Source organism: Pan paniscus, chromosome 15 (genome assembly GCF_029289425.2).
Source record: "Pan paniscus chromosome 15, NHGRI_mPanPan1-v2.0_pri, whole genome shotgun sequence".
In the NCBI taxonomy this organism is placed as follows: Eukaryota; Metazoa; Chordata; class Mammalia; order Primates; family Hominidae; genus Pan; species Pan paniscus.
In genome coordinates, this window is record NC_073264.2 from 54,622,170 (window position 1) to 54,646,976 (window position 24,807).

Consider the following 24,807-nt stretch of genomic DNA (forward strand, 5'->3'; position numbering starts at 1 on the left):
TGAAAAGAAGGAAATCTTACAATTTGCAACAGCATGGATGAACCTAGAGGACATTATGCTAAGTGAATTAAACCAGACACAGAAAGGCAAATACTGCATTATCTCAATTATATGCGGAATCTAAAGCAGTTGAACTTATAGAAACCAAAAGTAGAAAGGTGGTTTCCAGGGGATAAGTGATGAGGAAAATGGGAGGATTTTGGTCAAAGGATACACATTTTCAGTTATAAGTCAAATAAGTTCTGAAGATCAAATGTACAGCATGATAACTAGAGTTAATAATATTGTATTGTATGCCTGGAATTTGCTAAAGGAGTAGATCTTAAGTGTTTTCATCACACACACACACACACACACACACACACACACACACACACACACACACACAGAGTAATATGAGGTGGATATGTTAATTAGCTTGATTATGGTAGTTATGTATATGTGTATACATACATCAAAACATCCTATTGATATATGCAATATTTATTTATTTTATTTATTTTGAGATGAAGTCTCATTCTGTTGCCCAGGCTGGAGTGCAGTGGCGCGATCTTGGCTCGCCGCAACCTCCACCTCCTAGGTTGAAGTGATTTTCCTCCCTCAGCCTCCCAAGGAGCTGGGATTACAAGTGCCCACCACCATGCACAACTAATTTTTTTTTTTTGAGATTAGTCTCCAGCACTTTCTCCCAAGCTGGAGGGCAGTGACATGATGTCAGGTCACTGCAACCTCTGCCTCCTGGGTTCAAGCCATTCTCCTGCCTCAGCCTCCCAAGTAGCTAGGCCTACAGGCCACCATGCCCAGCTAATTTATATATATATTTTTAGTAGAGATGAGGTTTCACCATGTTGGCCAGGCTGGTCTCGAACTCCTGACATCAAGTGATCCACCCGCCTTAGACTCCTAAAGTGCTAGGATTACAGGCATGAGCCACTGTGCCTGGCTGATATATGTAATTTTAAAATATGTGAAATTTTTATTTGCCAAGTAGACCTTATTATAGCTGGAGAAAAAATATAAGCTTAGAGAATAATGGGTGAGGGAACTGGTAAAGACAGTTGGAATTCATGGCACCAAATGAGTAGTTAATGAACCTGAGAATGTTAGATGAATACTTAAGGGAACACGATTCTATCTTCAAATACCTGAATGCTGTTTTACCAAAGAGAATATTATAGAAAAGTTGTTCTAAATTGCCACCAGTGGGCAGGGATAATATCAATTAGTATTTTATTTCAATCTGACAAGTAGTTTTCTGATATTACGGTTGCTTGCAATGGACCTGGCCATCCCTGGAATATTTGAGGGAGTTGAAGTATTAAACATTGTGACCAGATATTGGTATCACAAAGAAGGGCTTTGTGTAAAAGCAACAATATTTATTTAACACTTACTCCTAGCCAGTTACTGTTATAAATACTTGCAAAGGGTAAAGAGCAGAAAGAGATGGCCCTCTTGGCTTCTCTTTCTAATATTTGGTAGTTTTGAGGAAGTGATTTTAAAAAACATTGCTTTGGCCAACACATTAAGAAACAGCCATTTTTTTTTCTGCTGGTAATTTCATTGTCATGCTTATTATATGAGCATTTCTGATTGAAATGACCCACCTTAGTACTTTAAAAATGTTATAAATTCAAGGTCTATGTTTACAGATGAGAGAGTTAGAGTTCCTGTTACTTTTTACATCATCAGTCCTAGTTTATTTTTGTGTAATGGATGACGGTAAGAGTGTAGACTGAAGCTGGACTCCCTGGTTCTCAACTCCATCACTTAAGCTGTATGTCTTTCTGTGCCTCGCTTTTTAAAACTGTACAATGGGAATACAGTAATAATAGGACTACTCCATATGACTGTTTTGAAGATTGAGTGACTTATTCTATGTAAATCACTTGGAATGTTGTTGGGCATTAAAATGGTGTTGTTTCCAATGGCTGTCAATATGTCACTTGTTTTTATTTTTCCATTTATTCATTCATTCAACGCATATTTGTATTGAGTGCCTAACGTGGACCAACACTGTGCTAAGGGCTGAGGATTTATTTGTGAACATTGAAGGTGTGGTCGCTAACTTCACGAAGTTTATAATCCAGTGGGTTTTTATGCAGCCAATGTCAAAACTAGGGAAAAATAATTGTTAGTATCTCAGTTAGCAACTTATGGCCCAATAATGCTTATTAAGGATAATGACTAGCACTCCTAAAACTTTAGTTCTACTAAAAACTTAAACCTCTGTGGTCCCTAATTTTACTAAGGTTTCGTGTGTGTGTGTGTGTGTGTGTATGTATGTGTGTCTTTCTTTAAGAAAGGTTTCAACCATGGAACTGATTAAAAGACAGTAGAAATGAAGCATGACTACCCAATCTCTATGATGAAAATGATGATGATTTTACTGGTAGATGAAAATTGGCCGGAAACGTGAGGACAGAGAGAAATGGATTCTGTAACTTTCTCCCTGTTGATGAAGTTCTACCAGAGGATACTACTAATTGTAAACAATCCAAGTGAACCACTGTGATCTATCAACAGTGAAAGATATGCGAGTAATAATAAGAACATTTGGGTTTTATAGCTCCTTGGTTAACCAAAGTCTTTAGTGAGCTCTCCAAGGGCAATCTCCCTTTTGGTAGAGACTGAATCCTTTTCCTAACTTTAAACACCACTGAGTCTTTAAACTATTATTGGCAAGTTAAGGGATTTTGAGGTCTTCTCAAAAAATGTTACATGCTGTTAATTGATCTGTCCTCTGTTAACACTTTAAATAGAATAAATAGACTTATGTTCTTGGGATTTGAGATTGGAATTTTTTTTGACTTGTGTAAATGTTAAAGCAGTTACTCAGATCTTAGAGCCATTTCCTTTGTATTCTGAGTTCCAATTGGAAGCTTAGCTTCTAACATGCCTTGGCAAGTCTTTCTTCTCTACAATTAACACGTTCAGTTTAACACCAGTTAATCAAATGTCATATTACTTTTTATGCTATTAAGTTTGTTTTCCTACGTGCTATGTGTGTTTAACATTAAATTTGAATTAAAGTGTTATTTCTGAAAGAATTTTTTCCTCTTCTTTCCCCATTTCTTAAGCGAGACCATGATTTTGTGGCAAAACTACTATAACAAACCTGTGATTTTCATTAAAAATTTTAGTGACATTCTTTTCTAATTATAAGTACAGAGTGGGCGAGTCCAAGAATTTGTGTACCAATTAAAAAATGTCAGCTACACCCTTGTTTTTATCTGTTTGCTCAAGCAAGTTGGATTCTTTGAGATCTTGAAAGAAACACATTTTCTTTTCATTAGTAACAGTGCATCAGATTGTTAAGTGCAATCAAGCAAGCGTGCCTAATCCAGACCCCAATTCCGGAGCACAAATGAACATATGAAGGATTTTTCATTAAAAGAATTACCGTAGTAAAATATACATAATGTAAAATTCACCATCTTAATCATTTTAAGGTGTACAGTTCAGTGGCATTAAGTACATTCACACTGTTGTGCAACCATCACCACCATCCACCTCCAGAACTTTTTCATCTTCTTGAACTGAAACTTTGTACCCCTTAAACAATAGCTCCTCATTCCCCCATCTCCCTACAGCCCCTGACAACCAGTATTCTACTTTCTGTCTCTATAAATATAACTCCTCTAGGTACTTCGTGTAAGTGGAATCATACAGTATTTGTCCTTTGGTGTCTGGCTTATTTCACTTAGCTTAGTGCCTTTAAAGGTAATCCAGTAACATAAGTCAGAATTTCTTTCCTTTTTATAATAACATTATTTTTATAATAATATTCTGTTGTATGTATATACCACCTTTTATTTATTCATCTGTCGATGGACACTTGGCTTGCTTCCACCTTTTGGCTATTGTGAATAATGCTGTTATAAACATGGGTGTACAAATATCTGTTCCAGTCCCTGCTTTCAGTTCTTTTGGGTATTCATCTAGAGGAGAATTGCGGGATCATATGGTAATTCTATTTTTAATTTTTGAGGCACCACCATACTGTTTTCTGTAGTGAGTACACCATTTTCTAACATTCTGAATAGCGGTGCAGAAGGGTTTCCATTTCCTCCATCCTCACAGACACTTGGACACTTGTTATTTTCTGTTTGTTTTTTTCTCATGATAGACCTCCTAATGAGAGTTTACTAAGGTTTTTTTCTAAATTACTAGTATGTTATTGTAACTTCTTACATGCAGATACAAAAGATATAAAATTAAATGTTTTCATTGGATATATGCAAAAACATAGAATTTCTTAATTATGTTCCTGTTTAAATAATACATCTCCAGTATAATAGAATAGTAGACACAATGAATAAAAATATCTAACAAGTGGAGGAAAAGACTAAGAAAAGAGGAACAGTGGAAGACCTCCAAATTGAACTAGAAAACTCTTCCCAAGTGATACTTGACATGTACCAATTAATGGTTGGGGTGTTTGGGTGCTTTTGAAAACATCTAAAACATGTTATGATGATGAAACTTTATAATTTATATTAATAAAAAGGTGACAACATGCTTAACAACACTCTTTTTTAAACATCCAAATGTACACAGCAATGTCTGTTTTTTATGTGCTCTAGTTAAAACTCCACAGCCTTGGTTTTACAAACACATTCAGTATATGACAACACATTCCTATGTTTATACTCCTTTTTCCCTCAGGCTTTTCACTGTTTTCAAGGTTCATTACCCTGACCTGAACTCCCCAGTTTTGCCCTGGTAGAAAGTGGATTACTTCATTAGCGATCCAGAAGTGCCAGGTGAAAATCTATCTAACATCTACCTCTCTGGAACAAATATGCCCAGTTACTGGTAATATAACATGTGGTATCGTTTTTCCCTTATTTGGAACATACAGAACTAAATTAATAACAGTTCTTACAAGACCCTGGGGGTTTGTGTAAAAGAATTTTGATCTCCTTAGGAAGGGCTCGTCAGTGCTCTCAGGAGAGATGCACTTGACTTTTGACCTCTTTTCAAAGGCACCTGTGTGAGCTTTTAAAATCCACTACCACCAATTATCCACTTTCAACCTGAAGTGTTTAAACCTAGGACCACATTAACTGAGCTTAGCACATAGCCATGTCATTGTAGACTTCCTGATGTGAGGAGATGTCTTGACATAGTTAAAAGGGAGTTTAGGGATGGGGCATGAGATTAATCAGGTCCTCCTACTGACAGCTTCAAACAAAGAAGCCTTTTAGCCACCTGGTTTGTGTCTCTCACACCTGCATTCAGATTGCTGGGACAAAGCTTTGTACCACTGCCTTGATCCCATCCTTTCCAGGTACTTGTTTGTAGCTGCGCTACATCACTTAATGACTCTTTAGAAAAGGCAGCATAGGAGATGCAAATCAACAGCTTCCTCTTTCAGGGAAGGCAGTGCTGCTAGAATTGCAGCCATTTAGAAAATCAGTTCATAATGGACTTATGAAGTCCTGTGTGTACTTTCTTCAAGACTTTTGGAAAGAAGGCTCCAGCTCACACTATACATATATACATAATTCTTTCTTCTGCTATCATTTTCTTGGAAATTTAAACCAGGGTGAATATACATTTCTCTCTTCTTGCTTCATATTGTTGTTAGTTGGTTTCTTTGGCAGTAAATGTGGCTTTGATTTTAGTCTCTGAACTTATTAAATTTAACATTTTATTTTTTACTTTTGGCATGGAAGACTCAAGCACTGTAGCACTAAGTTATTCCAACATTCAGGAGGCCAGAGAAATTTTGTGAAAGTGAGACTCTAGTTGTCTAGCACAGCCCTTTAGCCTTCACATGCTACAGAGTTTCAGCAACAGCCAGTGACTGCATTGTTCCCTGTAAGCAAGTAATGCAGAAATATTAGAGGCCTAGTTGAATTCATATTCTATGCCTGGTTTATATCACTGATGTTGTAAGATCTGGCCATGGACTAAAAAAAAAAAATTCCAAATGTTTTCTGGTTCTAGTTTTTGATTTTTTTTTCATATGAAAAGTAATACCATACAGAATTTCTTGATTGCACAATGAAGCACAGTTCCAGGGCCATGCTAATAATTTATCCCAGTTTAGCCTTAGCAGAATTATCCAATGGCTGTTTCAAATACATTCATCCAAGCCATTTGATTGTAAGGTTCAAGAGTCGTTCTGCTGAATAAAGAATGGAGTATGTGCTCTAATATGTGTTTGGCAGGTAAGGCAATCTGTTACTCTCCTATGGAGAACTGAATCTTTTTAAATTTCTGCTCCCAGTTGTTTTAATGACTCTGTTTCCCCAGTAGCTATCTGGTGCTATGTCAATGGTAACTGTGGTATTTATCATAACAATGACAACAGCAATAGCTACAATAACAACAAAGAATATGTGCCAGGTACTATACAAAGAGTTTTATGTATTTTAGCTCATGTACTTCTCCAAGCAATGAGAAAAAATTTTCTTCTAAAATACTATACCCAGTTTAATAATAAGGGAGCAGCTCATAGGAGAAAGTAATTTGCCCAGAGTCATATGCTTCTTAAGTGGGAGATCCAGAATTTGAACCCTGGCACTTTGATTCTCTAACCCATGATCTTAATAAAAGTACTATAAAAATAGAGTCCAACATGTGTGACAATTTTTGACAATGAGAGCAAACCTACTGACATTTTACATTTAAGAAATTTTCACACCAGAAGTTAAGTACTTGGGTTGGTCAAGGGACAAAACAACAGCAACAACAACAACAAACCGGAACCAAAGGGAAACTGCTAGAGATGTGTGTACAAGAGGAGTGAAGTATCATTACCTTCTATTCTTGATTTTAAGGAAATTATATGAAGTGAGAAAAAAAGGGATGTGGTATCCTCCTCCCACCCTACATATACTCTTGATAATGAAAAGTTTCTTTCTAATACAGTGTACTTGAATTAATGCAAGTGAAATGTTTATTTCCCTTCTATTAATTTTGGAAACATTGTTTTTTTGGTAACTTTTTATGGGAGCATAGGTGAGATTATCACAAAGGTTGCCAGAGTGATGTTTGCAGATTGATGGTCTTTGTTTATAACGTAGTTTTACCTTGGTGATCTATCTTGTCTTTGCAAATAGTGTCTCGTATGTAGCAATTGTGAGATGTCTTGTCTTTGTAGATGAGAATGATTTTAGTAATCGTGAGGAGAGTGCCCTGTATGTGGAAGCCTGTTGAGAAAGAAATGGGTTTGGTGCATGCATGTGAATGTCAATCTGTTTTCAATCTTCAGGGCTGAGCTTGGCTCTTTCTACTTCTGTTTCACAAGGAAAGCAGTGGGAAAGAAACGCAGTAAAAAGCAGGTACCTGTGGCGCTCCCCCAAGCCCTCCCAGTCATTTAGCAGATGTGCCTTGTGACACACTCTTCACGGTGAAGTTTTTGTATAGAAATACATGAGTATCAAATGGCTGCCATAGAGGTTCCCAAGACGGGGCACACACCAACTCAGAATAAAAAAGAACCAAAATAATGCTCAAGGAAGACGGAGGAGCCGGGAGTCAATCACTGTGTCAGTAAGGTGTGGAGTGAAATTGCCCTCCAATTTGTTTTCCCCACCCCTCCATTGCCTGCCACACCCACCCCCATCAGATTAATACACCACCAGGAAAGAATTTTAGAAACCAGAGCTGGAAAGACTGCCCCCTAGGTCAAGTCCTCCATTCCTCTGTCAAACCTGGATCAGCCTCCCAACACTCTGTGCCCTTTCTAGTTGTTGCTCAACTTGAAGTGTCTCAAGCGTAAATTTTCCTTTCTTACTTTTATCCCATTACTTCTAGTTACAACCCTTTTTGTTATGCCAACGAATTCCCCTCTGCCTTTTATAGACAATTATACCGTCTTTAGTCTTTCCTTGAATTTCACTCTTTTATTTTTCCTCTCCTCATATGTCAACCTTCTGGCCATTCAGTAATTCCTTTTGACTTGCTCTGAACTCTACACACAGTGCATCTCTCTCACTGTGAGGTCCTCAAAGCCTGAATGGACTCTACTGAGTGTGGTTTCCCCCGAGACTGGATAAGGAAGCCAGTATTACCTCTCTTTCTTAATATGGGCTACTTTTGCCAGAGCGTTTCAAAAGCACTATGTAAGTTTACTTTGGCTATGAGATTGCCATGGAGAGAATTCTTATTTAATTATTTATAAACTTTCACCTGTGCCTGGGAATGTACTACCCTCTAAATTAGCACTGTTCAATAGAAATTAAATGTGAGTGACACATGTTCTTTTAAGTTTTCTAGTAGCCCCATTAAAAAAGTAAAAAGACACATGTAAAGTAATGTTAATAATATTTAATATATCCAAATTTTCAGTTCAACATGTAATCAATATTAAACATTATTAATGGTGTAGTTAAATTCTTTTTTTCTATGAAACCTTGAAAATCTGGTGTGTTTTATACTTACAGTACATCCCAGTTCAGACACTGTATATTAATCAGAAATACAGTACTTGATCTGTATGTGGATTTCATAAACTTTAATGCTGAAGTAGATTTATAGGCCAAGTTGTTCAGAACATATTTAAAAGTTCTCCAGTAAATTGGAGTGTTTGTTTTTAAATTTAAATTTTAACTAACTGAAGTGAAATTAAGTTAAAATTCAGTTCCTGAGTTGCACTAGCCACATTTTAAGGGTTCAAAGGTGGCTAGTGGCTACCATTTTGTACAGTGCAACTCTAAATCGGTAATAATTCTAAGTGCTTCCGTCTCACATATAATTTAGCTTCTATTTCCCCCAAATGAATCTTACCTTTTGGATTCTTGATCATATAAACTTTTCTTGTGTGTGTAGGGGGTTCATTATTTTTATTTTCCTCTTTGAATTTTGATGAGGCATCCACTTTGTTGAAGGTTTTGTAATATAAGTTCTTAGATGTTAAGATGCTACAGTGGTATGGTTTTTACCATACATACATCATCATGAAAATTCATACATTATCATGAAAAAAATCTTAGAAATCAGAAACAAAAAAGACCTATAAGATGTGTAGGCTTGAAAATAGTTGCTATGTCATGGCTTTATACTGAAATATAAATGTTCTTTTTTAACTTTTTCATAGAAATGCCAATGAAGCTTAAAGAATAAGTATATACCCAACACCTATTCCTGATAAAACACTTAGCAAACTAGGAATAGAAGGGAACTTCCTAAACCTGATAAAGAGCATCTACAAAAAGCCCACAGTTAACATCATACTTAATGGTGAAAGGTTGCATGCTTTCACCCCTAATATCAGGAATGTGACAAGGATATCTGCTCTTGTCATTTCTATTCAATAGTACTGGAAGATCTAGCAAAGATGATTTAAAAAGGAAATACATAAAAGGCATTTAAATTGAAAAGGGAGGAGTAAGATGATCTTTATTTGCAGAGAACATGTTCTTATGTAAAGAGCATCCTAAGGAATTAAAAAGAACAACCTAATGAAACTAATAAAAAAAACTCAACAAGGCTGCAAGGTACAAGATTACTATTTTAAAATCAATTATATTTCAGTATACTAGCAATAAACATTCTGAAAATGATATTAGAAAAAAATTTCATTTATAATATCAGCAAAAAGAATAAAATACTTAGGTAGAAATTTAATAGAAGAAGTGCAAAACTTGTATTCTAATAACTACAAAACATTGTTGAAAGAAATCAAATATCTAAATAAATGGAAAGACATCCTATGTTCATGGATTGAAATATTTAATACCAATGTTGTGTAAGGACAGTTCAGAAGGGTCACAGCCAACATTTATATAACAAAAGATGGATTAAAAAGAGAAAAGCATAACTAATTTACTTACTAAACATTTTACATGACACAGGAGGCTTCAGATATGAAGAGTCAAAGACACAGGGAAAACTACGTTTATGCTTAGGTTTGATAATGAATGGACAGCCATGTAGAAATGTGATTGGACAAAAGAGTATATCTAATGGCAATAGACTGAGTGGAAACTCAGCAAGACCTGTCTGTTCAAATCCCTCATGGTTGCTCTGTGTAGTATTCCTTACTCCTGGGTATGGGACAGGACGCCTGTGAAATGAGGGTCTTCAAGGGAGAAGGGAAAGAATGACCTTTCTAGGTTTTATGGCTTGCTTTGGAGGAGAGTTCTATTTTCTGTGACTTGCCTTGGGGAAGAGGAATTCTGGTTTCTGTGAGTGGCTTCAGGGAAGAAAGAGGGGCAAGAGACAAAAGGATGGGAGAAGGTCACAGACATTTTACTTCTGAGGATCTTCCAATATTTTTCAGTTCAAAGCACTTGGCATACCAAGGCACATACTTTGGAGTATCATGTTCTGAGCCCTGACAATAGCAATATTTGCCATATTGAAGTACAGATGAAATTAATGCCTATCAAAATTCTGGCTAGCTTTTTTTTTTTCAGAAACTGACATGTTGATCCTAAAATTTATATAGAAATGCAAGACACCAAGAATAGTTAAAACAAAGTTAGAGGACCCATTCTTACTGATTTACCTCCTAGAAAGCTACAGTAATCAAGGCAGTGTGGTATTGACATAAAAATAGACATCCAGGTCAATGGAATATAATTGAGAATCTAGAACTAAACCCTTATATTTATGATTTTTGACTAGGGTGCCAAAACTATTCAACAGGATAAAGAATCATCTTTTCAACAAACAGTGTTGGGGCAACTTGATATCCACATGCAAAAGAATGAAGTTGGATCTCATCATATACAAAAATTAACTAAAATGAATCATAAATTTAGATGTAAGCACTAAACCTATAAAACTCTTAGATAAAAGTATTGGAGTAAATTTTCATGATCTTGGTTGGGTTAGGTAGATAGAGTCTTTGACTTCATCAAAATTAAAACTTTTATGCTATAAATGACACTATCAAGAAAGTGAAAAGACAACTCTTACAACTTGATGCTTTTTAATATAAGAACTCAATTAGAATACAACTCAGTTCTAATATAAGAACTAATACAAGAATTTATAATGTGAAAACTTATATTACAAAGGGAAGGAAATTCTGACACATGTATAACATAGGTGAACCTTGAAAACATTATATTAAGTGAAAGAACATAATAGATAGTGATGAAAAGATAAATCAATTTAAAATGGGCAAAAATATGACAGCTATTCCTCCAAGAATGATATATGAATGGCCAATAAATATATAAAAAGATGCTCAAACTCATTAGCCATTAGGAAAACACAAACCAAAACCACAATGAGATATCATTTTATACTTACTAGGATGGTTGTACAAAAAACACAAATAATACCATGTGTTGGTAAGAATGTAGAGACATTGGAACCCCTCATGTATTGCTGGTGGGAATGTGTATTGGTGCAGCCACTTTGGGAACCAGTTTGGCAGTACTTCAAAAGAGTAATCATGGAGCTACTATAGGACCCAGCAATTCCACCCTTATCAATGCACCCAAGATAAATGAAAACATATATCCACACAAAAACTGGCACACATGTGTTCATAGCAGTGTTATTTATAATAGCCAAAAGTATGAACAACCCAAATGTCTATCAACTGATGAATGGATAAACACGATGTCATATATATAAAATGACATATTATTTGTCAATAAACAGAAAGGAAATTATGACATGTCATAACATGGGTGAACCTTGGAAATATGTTAAGTGAAAGAGGCAACTCACAAAAGACCACAAACTGTATGATTCCATTTATATGAATGTCCAGGGTAGGGAAATCTACAGTGACAGAAAGTAGATGAATGGTGGTTGCCTAGGGCTGGGCTGGTTGGGGGTGGGAGAGGGCAGAAGAAGAAGTGACTGCTAACGGAGCCAAGGTCTCATTAAGGGATAATGAAAATGTTCTAAAATTGATTATGGGCTTGGCATGGTGGCTCATGCCTGTTAATTCCAGTATTTTGGGAGGCTGAGGCAAGAGGATCGCTTGAGGCCAGGAGTTTGAGATCATCCTGGACAGCACAGTGAGATCCTATCTCTGCAAAAAATTAAAAAATTAGCTAGGCATGTTGGCACATAACTGTGGTCTCAGCTTCTCAGGAGGCTGAGGTGGAGGATCTCTTGAGCCCAGAAGGTAGAGGCTGCAGTCAGTCATGATCATGCCACTGCACTCCAGCCTGGTGACAGAGCAAGACCCTGTCTCAAATAAATAAATAAATAAGTAAATAAATAAATAAATAAATTGATTGTGATGAATATATATACTAAAAACATTGAACTGTACATTTAAATATATGAATTGTATTGCATGTGAATTTTAATTCAACAAAGCTGTAACAAACGGATTTTGTACCTAACATGGATATATCAAGGTAGACTGTCTCAGTTTTACTGATTCAGAGAGCAATAGGCATAGCTTATAAAACCAAACATTTCTACAGAAAAGCTAAACTTTAGGGTGGGAGGGTAGGACATTACAAAAAGGAAAATGAAAAGAAGATTCCCAAAACTCAAATAGCCAAGAAAGAGGATCACTTTTATGAGGAATTATGAATTAAGTACTTACATGGCCGAAAAGGATGAGGGAGAGAACTCTAAAATGGATGGAAATGTCTGCAATAAGCTTCCCAAGACTCCTGAGTTTGGGTCACAGGAAAGAAGAGAAATGAATCCTTTGCCTTGGAGAAAGTGCACTAAGCCCAAGGGAATTAACCTGTGAGAAGGTGTAATGGAACACTCACTGCTTTTACACTGTTGGATTTCTCCTAGGTCCACTCATTCCCCAACTTGCTTCTACATTGGTGTTGCTATCTCTGTGACCTCTTCACGAATATATGAACTACTTTGAAAGTGGGATGCTCTGAGAAAATTCCTGGGGGAGTCTCATTGACACGATGCTCACAAATGCACTTGAGAAACTGTGTTTCATCAGTAACACTTTGAGCACCAGGTACAAACTACAAATGAATGTTGTGCAAACGTTTGGCAGAAATACAGGCTTTCTTTACCGTTAGGCATATCTGTAGCTTTTTGATACTGTAAACAACTGACACAGCCATGGAGGAGTAGTGTATCTGAAATTGTTTATACAAAAGAATTCCATCTGTCAGTCTGTTTATAGTTCACATGTAAATGGGCAAAACCTTCATAATGAGAGAACCAGCAGAAATTCTGAATATGCTGCAAATAATTGTTTCAAAAAGGTGTGTTGAGAATTTTCCTCCCCCACTATAAGCAGTTTGCTTAGAAATTATGCTTCTTGGTAACTTTGCAGTAATTCCATGTCCTTTAAAGTTAAAGATGCAATGATTGGAAAGCTTAGGCTTGCTTTTGGCATTTCTGAATGCCAGGCTCTGCAGAGCTCTCTAAGGCTCCGCAAGAGAATTGTACCAGGAAACTGTTTTGCCTGAGGCAAGGTCAGATGCTAGAAAGCACTGAGAGGTTGGCTGACTGGGACATCAGAGGGGAGTATCCTTTTCCAAGAACATTGGAACATTTTCACCATAAAAGATATTATGAGTCCCTGGCATAAGGAAGTCCTGCTTAGTTTATCCTTTTATTCTTCTTATCGTTCCTCTTTGAGTAATGTTTTATTACGAACTTGCAGCTCTTACCCCCTGTAACTGAAGCACTTCATTTGGTTTACCCAAAAGACATGGCCAGAGGTGGAGGCACAGAGAAAACCTAAAATTGCAACAGGAGTGTTTGTGTTGTGATTCGCTAATGTCCCAGCTTTTATTTTGAAGAACTTATTCTTTTAAATGCTGTACAGTTGCTGAATGTGAAGTATCATGACTTCAAACTTCATTAGGTATTGAGTTGAAAAAAAAACTAGGGCATTCAGTGAATGAGGTATAAAGGTTTTCAATTTTTGAAATTTGTTTGAAAGGATGTTGAATTAATAATCATCATCATAGTTCATGATATAATTCATAATTATTTGATCATAGGGAAAAAGATTATCAAAGATATAATTTTGCCTGAAAAACAAAACACAGGGGCAGGTCTTCGTTCCAATAACCTCCAGAATTATCTTATCTCTACATATTTTGTGTATCTGTGTCTTCCTTCCTTCTTTCCTTCCTTCCTTCCCTCCTTCCTTCCTTCTTTCCTTCCTTCCTTCCTTCCTTCCTTCCTTCCTTCCTTTCTTCCTTCCTTCCTTCCTTCCCTCCTCCCTTCCTCCCTCCCTTCTTTCTTTCCTCCCTTCCTCCCTTCCTCCCTTCCTTCCATCTTTCGCTTTTCTATACATTCTCTATATAAAGAGACTTGAACAGTTCCCATAGTGATGCTTTTCTCAACCTTTAGAATTTCCATCTTCAGGGCATTTTCCCTAATATGTAATCTAATACCCATGACTGCATTTTTGGCCTATACTCTTACTTTGTTTTTGTCAATGCAAAATTATTTTTTAAAGTTACTTAACTTAAATTGGTTCAAATCTTTCTTTTTCATCAAATTGTAGTTTTAGTAGGTCATCAGTGCTTAACTTCACAGCATTACTGACATAGAAGAGATTTAGGCAGATCAGCCTCATTTGGGTAAAGGAAAATGTTTCCTTGAAATAGTCTTTGAAGTGATGGATTTTTAGAGTGTCAAAATATTTTCATTTTCCTCTCATCCCTCTCTTTTCTTCCTCTTGTTACCTTTCCTTCATCCTTCTTTTATTTCCCTTCTTTTCACCTTTTCTTACCATTCTTCTTACATTTCTTCCCTTTTTATACATATTAAGTCCCTACCATGTGCTAGGTACTAGGAATTCAGAGACAAGCCAACCAAAGCTACAGTTGATAAATTCCCAGTCTGATGTATTAGACATTCAAGAACATCAGTGATTAAAACAGCATATGTGCGTCCACAAGACAGATGGGAGGGACACCTAATTTAACTAAGAAGGTCAGGTGGTGCATTTGAAGTGAGACTTGTAGGAGCAGAAGTAGTTTACCAGGTAGACCAGGTAGACAAGGGAAGAAAGTTCTTGGCAAAAAGCATAGCTCCTTCCAAAGTCTGTGGTTTCCTCAGGAAACCACCAGTAGTTGCATGAGCCAGGAGAACAGGTTGCTTTGTCGAGTGTGATAGGAGATGGGCAGGGAATACCATGCTAGAAAATTCAAACTTCACCTCTAAGGTAATGGGAAGCCACTGCTGAATTTTAAGAAGGGGAGTGATAAAATCATGCTGTGTGATGGACAAATGGAGAGGAGAAGGGGCAGGAGAACAAATATTTGTCGAATACATGTTATATGTCAGATCCACTGCTACCGCTGCTTTAAGTATACAGGACTTCAAGTATACAGATTGCAGTTAATTGTCCTAGCAACTCATGAAGTGGATATTATGATTTCTGTATGACGTATGAGGAAACTGAGGTTCAGAGGTTTGTGTCACATGTTTTCATCTCTTTCTACCAAGTGTCAGATTTGGAATGTGAACCTAGATCTAGTGGATTTTGAATGTATTTTAGTACTTTGCATGAAGCCTGCCTAAGGAAAGACTAAATATTTTTAAAATTCCGTTTTAATGGAGGAAAATCTTATATTTTTAAAAGCACTTTCATATTATTCTATCATTTGGAAGAAGGAAGCTGAGGCAAAATGTTGTTATAGAATTAACCAAGGGTTCTTAGATGTTTCAATAGAAAATGTGATAATTATAAATATTTTTTGGAGAGTTTTACCCCAAGAACAAACCAGATCTCATTTACAGTGCTTTTCGTCATCCTCTCAACCTTTAATTTTATCTTTCATCTTCTCTCTCTACTTTTGGGATGTAGAGGATTTTTTTTTCTATTTTAAAATTGAGGACATTGAGGCAGAAAAGAAAGTGACTTGCTCATAATAAAACAGAGCATAGAATGTGAAGAGCTTGATTTTATTCTTTTTCTCTCCTATGAAGTAACATTAGGTATGTATATATGTATGTATGTATGTATGTATGTATGTATCTATCTATCTGTCATCTATCTATCTATCAATCATCTATATGCTAGGGCTGCCATAACAAAATACCACAGACTAGCTGGCGTAAACAAATACTTATTTTCTCACAGTTCTGGAGGCTGCAAGTCCAAGGTTAAGGTGCCACCAGGTTTGGTTTCTCCTGAGGCCTCTCTCCTTGGTTTGCAGATGATCACCTTCTCACTGTGTCCTCACGTGACTTTTCCTCTGTGCATGCCCACCCCTGGTGTCTCTTCCTCTTCTTATAGGTACAGCAATCCTATTGGATTAGGGCCACACTCTTATGACCTCATTTAATCTTAATTACCTCTTTCAAGGCTCTATCTCCAAATACAGTCACATTGAGGGTTAGGGCTTCAACATATGAATTTTAGGGGTGCACAGTTGAATTCAGTCTGTAACACTATCTATATATCTTAAACTCCAAGGCATTATGATGCAGCCTGCTAGTTAGCATTAAATGAGGACTGATTTTAGTCAATGAAAAATTAACCATTACAGTGCCACATGAATTAGTTAAAGGCTGTCAAGATGTGGGTTTAGAAAACTCATTGATTTTGTGGAACCAATATCTCTGTGTTGGAAGAAGCCCTAAATATGTCTAATTCACACCCCTCATTTTTCAGAAGAAAAAATGGAGACCTAGAGGTTTTAAGTGACTTGCTTAAGATTATACAGTTTGTTCATGGAAGAATTAGGACTGGAACTTGGATCTACCGAGCACTGCTAAGGCCAGGTTTACAGGTTGAGAACAGCCTTTAGTTTTATAAAATACGCCTTAACATTATCCACAGTCCAGAGCATTTCAAGGTATATCCTGAGTTTTTGTAAGTCACTAACATCGGAATAAAAGGAGAGAGAGGCTAAGTGGAACAGAAAAGAGGAAAAAGGGAGAAGGAAAGGGAACACATGCTCAATGAGGAAGACAAAAAAATGTAGCTTCATTGATTGGCTAAAGTGGAGCTCATTGTCTTCTCTGCCAATGGTTCCATCCTCAGCACACAAAAGTGGGTGGTACCATCACTTCTGTCAGCCACAGAGTAACTGGGAGCAATCCACAACTTCTCTCTCCCTTTCTCTTGCTGAGAAAATCTTCATCACTTCATCACAAATCCTGCCAATTTTACCTCCTAAAATTGTTCCAAAATCTCTCTTCTCCAGGCTCATCCTATCATCATGTCTAAAGTCAGCCTTCATCGTCTTCCATGTGGGTTCTTCTAACAGGCCCTTAAGTGTTTGTCTCTGTCTTCTTGTTCTTAAATCCATCCTCTGTTCCTTTGTGTAAAAGCCCGTGTTGCCTGTAGCAGCATTTCTTCTCTGACTTATTTGCCCCTTCAAAAATGACATATCATCTCTTTATCCTCTTTAGAGTTTTATTTTTTATGATTTTTATTATGTGTTTGGTACATAAGAAAGACATTCTCATAGTATCAAAAGTAGAGGGATAATAAAGGCTAATATTTTTAGCGCTTTTGCAGAATAGCTCAACTGTTGCTCACAATAATTGTGAAAGGAGGTACTATGATTATTGGCATTTTACAAAAAGAAATTAGAGGCTCAGAGAAGTCAGGTAACTTGTCTGAAGTCACACACCTACAAAGTGATGGAGCTGTGCTTCCAGTTGGATTCTAGAGCGCACATTTTCAACCACTGTCCTTTATTGCCACTGCTGTGTCCTAAGCAGGTTCACTTGACATATACTTGGAGGCTCTTGATGAGCACAATTAATAAAATTCTTTGATTAAAAACAGAAACAAAGTCGGAAGAGAAAATCACTACCATTGGCATCCATGCACTCCTGGTACATTCCTGCTATATCACCCCTCCAAGGCTTTGCTCATCCTGTGCCTTCTGCCTGGTATGGCCTCTTTTCCTCTCTCAGCTTTGCTAACTCTGACTAATTCTTTGTGATTTTAAGAGATAATCTCCTCTAAGAAGGCTTTCAGCCTCCTCCTTCTTAGACTCTTATCTGGGCTAGATGGCCTTTGTCCATGTTGCATAGCACCATTTTCCTTTCTAGGGTGGGTTTTCTGTACTCAGTTGTGCCTCTCCCTCCCCTCCTCCTGTCTAAGGCTGGGAGACGTATTTCCTAGAACCAGTTCCCCTTGTATAGCTCTAGATTTAATTTTGCCAATGAGAGAAATCCATGTGAGATTTGAGAGCAGAAGTGAAGTAGAGGTCACTGTTCTCAGCGAGGTGTGGGGTCAGACATGGCAGTCTTCCAGATGTGAGCTCTCACTTTATGGTTTCTGGGCTTCACAAACTTCTCTGCAGGCTCCCTCTTTGTGGCCTTCCTGGAAAGTTCCAGCAAAAGCACCCACACTACGGTGCTCAGGGTGAAATCTTCATGGTCAACCTCTTGACCTTCCATAGCATCTTTCCTGATATCTGCTCTTCCAACAGGCATGTGGTCCCCTAACTTTATGTAAAATCTATTTATTTAATATTCAAAGTGCATAGAGTGCACTGGTTCCTGAACAAACCCTGACTGATAGATCATCCCTAACTCATTAGAACTGAAATCATCAATGACCATGGATGTCTGTGTCTCCATCTGAACATAGGTGCTTTAAAGCCCAGATCATCTTTTTATACCAAATACCTAGCGTGGTATATAGTATACCCAAAGTAAATGTTTGATTGGTGTGGATACTTAGCTTCATGAAAAACTCCATTACTTTAGGGATGACAGTTTCCATATTTGGGGGTCACCTGTGGGGTAAGTCTTGTCAATGACCTCCACTTGTAGGCATAAGAAACAAAAGGAGGGAGAGAAAATAAGAAAAGGGAAAAAATGGCACAGGAAAGTAAAGTCCGAGAGGAAGAAAATCAGAGAGGTGAAGTGATAGGGAACAGAATAGGAAGCAGAGAGCTGGGGTGGCCAAGTGCCCCCTTTATTGGCTGTCAGCTCAGCAGTTGCTCATCCTAGAGCAGGAGTATCTCACCTTGAGTGGCACTGCTGTCTTCTCCACAATCCTCTTTTAGGAAAACTTCATTTTCCACCTGCCAGATTTCTGCCGATGCCATAAGCTAGCCGTATGGCAACATCCAAACATTAAGGCTTACCACACCCCAGAGTCTCACACTGCACCTTGTATTGTGGGGGAGCAGCCAGAGGCAGAGCCTTGCAGGTTGGAGGACACACATTCAGGTGCCCCCAAAGGCAAACTAGGATTAATTTCTAAATTTTCTTTGATCTCAGGCTAATAAATTCAAGTAGGTTTATTTTTTCACTTCATCTGTTTAGTAATAAGGAATATTTTTTATTTCAGGAGCCAGGAAGGTTAGAATGTTTTCAAAACTATGATTAATGATAATAGAGGATTTTTCAGGATGCATTTTTTTAACTGTTACTTGTCAGATTTAAAATTTTTGGGACAAAATTCTTCAGCTAAAAAGATGGCTTTAGATGAACTGTATTCTTTTAAAATTTTAATCGTGTGTTCTTCTTGATACTTAACATCTTCTCCACTCATGATGAAAGAGGGCCATTTTTTTTTTCTGTTTTGCACAATAAATGCACACAGCTTCTATATTCCTTCAGAGTAAAAATCTGCTTTCCCATCTTTTGTTCCCTTTTCCAAGGGGAATAGAAAAAAAAATCAATTACCAAACAGAGAGCAATTTGAAATCTTTGAATAGGTCAGGATACATTTAAATTCCATGTAGGAAAAAGAAACAGTTTGCAGCAATATAGATTTACTTAACAATTTTCCTTAAATTTAAGGATCATGTGTGGCTTCCATTGATCCATTAGGAATAGATCATCTTTAGTAAAGGTTTTTCACTAAAATTGCTTTCATGTGAAAGACAATTGCTTTAATATAATAAGTTTGTTACTATTTATATGATGTGCTCTGGAGAGTTTAAGAAATAGCATGCAAAAAGCTTTTCTATATAATTCTCATATTTTTATTTTATTTTATTTTATTATTTATTCATTTATTTTTATTTCTTTGAGAGAGGCTCTCACTCTGTCACTCAGGCTGGAGTGCAGTGGCACTATCTCTGTTCACTGCAGTCTCGACCTCCAGGGCTCAGGTGATTCTCCCACTTTAATCTCCCATGTGGCTAGGACTGCAGGTGCCACACCACCACACCTGGCTAATTAAAAACATTTTTTTTTCTAGAGACAGGGTTTCACCATGTTACTTAGGCTGGTCTTGAACTCATGGGCTCAAGCGATCCATTCACCTTGGCCCCCCAAAGTGCTGAGATTACAGGCGTGAGCCACTGTACCTGACCCACTCTCATATTTTTTAAAAAGAAACTGTAGAGTTAATTCTTTAAAATGATTCTCAGATAGCAAACAACAGGAAAAGTAAAGGCATTAGAGAGGCGAATCAGGAGTGAAGGGAATTTGTGTGTGTGTGGTGGTGGTGGAGGTAGGGGTGGATTGAATAAATGGAATGTTTACGTTTTTTATTTTGTTTAAAACGTGCTCTCTGCCCTGGTGTTTCTGACATGTTCACAAACACAAATTCAACATTAAAATAAAATGAAACAGTTAAAAAAGCCTGTCCCTTCGAGGAGGTTGGAAGAAGATCCTGGCATCTGTGTTTCAGGGCCTGGGAGTGCTTCTTCTTGGGCTATGAACCTGGACACGGGGAGCTGGCAGGCACACTTAGGCTGGCAGGCATCATTGTCTAATGCTGCATAGGAAGGGGGATGTGGCTGCAGGAACCACTTTAAAGAAACCAGAGCTCCCTGGTGATGAGTGATGAGCTCTCAGGAATGAAGGGTCTTGAAGGAGGTGGGTGGGAGCAGGGGGTGGTTGTGGTAGCGTAAGAGGAGAAGGGACAAGGTGGACTTTCCAATACTCAGCGTGAGCCATCAGTCCCTTCCACAACAGCCATCTGTGCTCTTAGGCCTCCTGTCTCTCCCTGCTATTCCAGAAGTGCTAGGCAACAGCTTCCCTCCTCCTGGCGAGGACCCTCCCTAGCACACTCATCAGAAAAACACAGCCGTGGTGCATTACATCAGCACAGGGTGGGGCCTGGAGAACACAGCAGCCCCTCACTGCTTGGAGTGGGGATGATTCAACACCATTCAGGAGTGGGTCAAGGGAGAAAATCCACAGTTCAAACCTAATGATTTTTGCTTCTTGTTTACAAGTTTGAAATGTGAGTGAGGTAGAGCATCAGAGCCCTTAGGATCTTTTGCTTTAAAAGTATCCCTTGTGAGGGTGCCTTTGATACTCCTTTGGATTACTTTTTGCTTTTCTACACTCATCTTTTAAAAAAACACACACACACACTGCTTTAGTTTTTAATAGTTCTTGTCATGATGCAAAGGGCCTGACTCCAGCTGTTCTTCCCAAACCTCTGGGAGAGGCCTGGTTACATCTCGTTCTCGTAAATCTTGAATCCAGTTCTAGCAAGTCTTTAAGCCTGACCCTGACATGCCCAGGCAATGCGTGATTGGAAACAGGAGAGGTGGAAAAGTCCTGTGCCAAGTCGTGTCCACTGCAAAAATACATCATCTGGCAATGGCTGTTTCAACATGTGGAGCAAAGTGGCACATGTCTGGCTGTACGAAGCAAGGCAAGGCCAGAGATGTACAATCTTACTTTTGTATTTTTATATGACTTTACCAACAAGACCAAAGTCAACACATGGCTACAGATTTGCTGACAATCTCTGGGCCTATGGAGAGAAGCCCCTGTTAGCCATAAAAGTATATTTCTTTTACCTATTGTGTTTTGTGACAGAGATATAATTTAATAAATATTAAATTATTTATCAAAATATTTATCACCATATTATATCTATATATTATATGTCTATTTTATGTCTATATTGTAATATATGTGTATTATATGTCCATATTATACTACATGTCTATATAATATAATATCAACTATTAAAATGTATTAATATTAAATTTTAATGATATTATTCAATATTTAGTAAAGTTAAAATGCAATCAGAAATTGAATGTTTGCCAAAATCTCTGGGTGGGGCTTCATGACTAGTTCTGGTCAATGCATTTTGAGTGAAATGATGTATGTCAGTTCCTGGCTGAGACAGTTAAAAGCTGTTACCTAATCCTTCAGCTCTCCCTCCCATACTCCAATTGAAGAGACCACATGTTGACATGGTGGAACCACCTGATAGAAGCACCTGAATCACCACTGGAAGAATAGCTGTTCTGGAGAGCCCTTCAAAACCTAAATTGGACTCTGCATAAGCAAGAAATCAATTTTCAAATGTAAGCCTTTGAGATTTCTAGCTTTTTGTTACTGCAGCATTAGCTAGTCTATCCTACCTAATACTTTCTGTACCAACATCTCTCAGATGAAGAAGAAAAGCTGTGCAAGAAAGAGGAATTAAGTAAAATATGCAGATATAGAGGTCACATATTCAGATCAAATACCTGACTGAGGAGTTAGTGAAGGCAACACTGAGGAAGAGGCCATGAAGAAGAAAAGTGGTGGCCGGGCGTGGTGGCTCATGCCTGTAATCCCAGCACTTTGGGAGGCTGAGGTGGATGGATCATGAGCTTAGGAGATTGAGACCATCCTGGCCAACATGGTGATACCCTGTCTCTACTAAAAATACAAAAATTAGTTGGGTGTGGTGGCGCATGCCTGTAGTCACAGCTACTCAGGAGGCTGAGGCAGGAGAATCGCTTGAACCTGGGAGGCAGAGGTTGCAGTGAGCTGAGATTGTGCCACTGCACTCCAGTCTGGAGACAGAGTGAGACTCCATCTCAAAAAACAAACAAACAAACAAACAACAACAAAAAAAGTTGGGGGGTGGGGTGGCCACTGTTCCTAGACTTCTTCTGTGGTGAAGTGGAATATTAAAACATTTTAATATTTGGTATTTAAAATGTTGTCAGACATTTTCAAGAGACAAATTGGTACAACCTTTTTAGAAGGTGATTTAGCAACATAAATGAATAATTAAATTGTACAGATTCTTTGGCCCAGCAATTTCACTTCTAGAAACTGATCTTCTAGAAATAATGGGTAAGTGTGAAAATGTATGTGTTCAAGGATGTTTATTGCAAAATTAGTGGGAAATTATAAATATCATAAATATTCAACCACTGGAAATTATGCAAATAACAAATTATTTCATTTCTACCTTAGAATACTATACATGAAGTACATAGTATTGAAGACTGTATAGTAATGAAGAGCTAGATTTCTGTATATTATGGACATGGTAGCCATACTAGAGGTAGGTAGCCTCTAAGATGGTCGCCGGTCATCCCTGCTTCCCAGTATTCATGCCATAGCGGCATCCCCTCTGCTTGTGTGTGGGCTAGACCTACTGACTTGCTTTTAATGAATAGATATGGCAAAAGTAATAGAACAACACTTTGGAGATGTCATCTATCTTAACAAAAAGATGGCTTCTGTCTTGCTTGTCCTCTTTTGCTTTCTCATTTGCTTGCTCTCGGGAAAGTCAGGTGCCCATTGTGAGCTAGCCTGTGGAGAAGTCCACATGTCTATCACCATACCTGGCATATAATAGACCTTCAAAAGATATTTTTGAATATTTTAATTCAGCAAATATTTGCTGAATACCTGTCTATATGTCCAGGTATTGTGCAAGCTCTGCTATAGAGTGGCATTGTGCAAGCTCTGCTATAGAGTGCTGAGCTAGTAGGCACAGTTCTTCCCCTCATAAAGGGTATAGTCTAGGGAAGGAAGTCAATATTAAGAGGGCAAAGAGAGAAGCTTGTGGGGGAGCTCTGAGGTGGGGACCACATTGGAGTGTTTGGGGAATGAGTAATGGTGGCTGAAGTAGAGTGAGGGAGAGGTAGACAGTGAGAGGTGGGGCTGGAGATGTGGGCAGAGGCCATAGGAAAATTCTCGATTTTATCCTAAGTGCCATGTGAAGTCACAGCAAAGGCTTTGAGTAGGGAAGAGATGATTTTATTTTGAAAAGTTTACCCTGACTGCTTTGTGGAGAACAGGTTGGCCACAGGCAACAATGAAAGTAGGAAGGCTGATGATGAGGCAATGACATTGGTTCAGCTGAGAAAGGTGGCAGTGGAAAGGGAGGGAAGTGGCAGGTTTGGTATACATTGTGGGGACTGTACTGACAGGGTTGTGATTGATTATTGGACATGAGGGAAGGGAAAGGTCAAGAATGACATCTATATCCCTGTCATTACAGTGCATTTACTGAGCCAGGAAACGTTGGAGGAGAGGCTGCTGGGGGAGGAAAGATGAACAATTCACTTTGAAATGCCTCGAAAATATTTAAAAAGAGTTTCCAACTAAGCAGTTAGACAGTAGGTCTGGAATGCAAAAAAGAATTCTAGGCTGAAGATAGCAATTGGGAATGGTTAGTTTATAGATGGTCTCTAAATCCATGGGAGAGATTAAGGAGGGAGGATAAAGTGAGAAGTCAGGGCTTAGGGCTGGAATAATACATGGAATATACTTAGTACCATGTCTGATACAGGGGAAGCACTCAATAAATGTAAGTTCTCATTACCATTGTTGTTAATAGATGCAGAGATAAAACTAGGAAAGCATGGTGACACAGAAACCAAGATAACAGGGTGTGTGTCGAGGAGGAGGTGGCCAAATGAATGACATAGAAAGTGAAGACATGTTGCATTAGAAACATGCAACCATTCATAGAGTGGTATGCTGGTAGAAAGGTTTATGGGGTGCCAGTTTAGTCAGTCACCCCTGTGTAGGACACCTATGGAACACCATAGGGGGCCTCTAAGGAGAAACATCTCCTTATTGCCATTGTGTCCCCAGGCCAGTGAGCATGACCTGCTCTGTGGCTTTACTTGCTGCCATTAAACCACCAATAGATCTTTGTTGTTTAAAGCAGATTTAGGAGACCACTAGGGTCCTTTCAGCCATCTGGGTGCATTCTTAGGTATAACTGAACCAACAGAGTGAGGAGTCTCTATAGCTATGCCACAATGAGTTTGTTCCCATTTTATTGAGGACAGAGCAGAA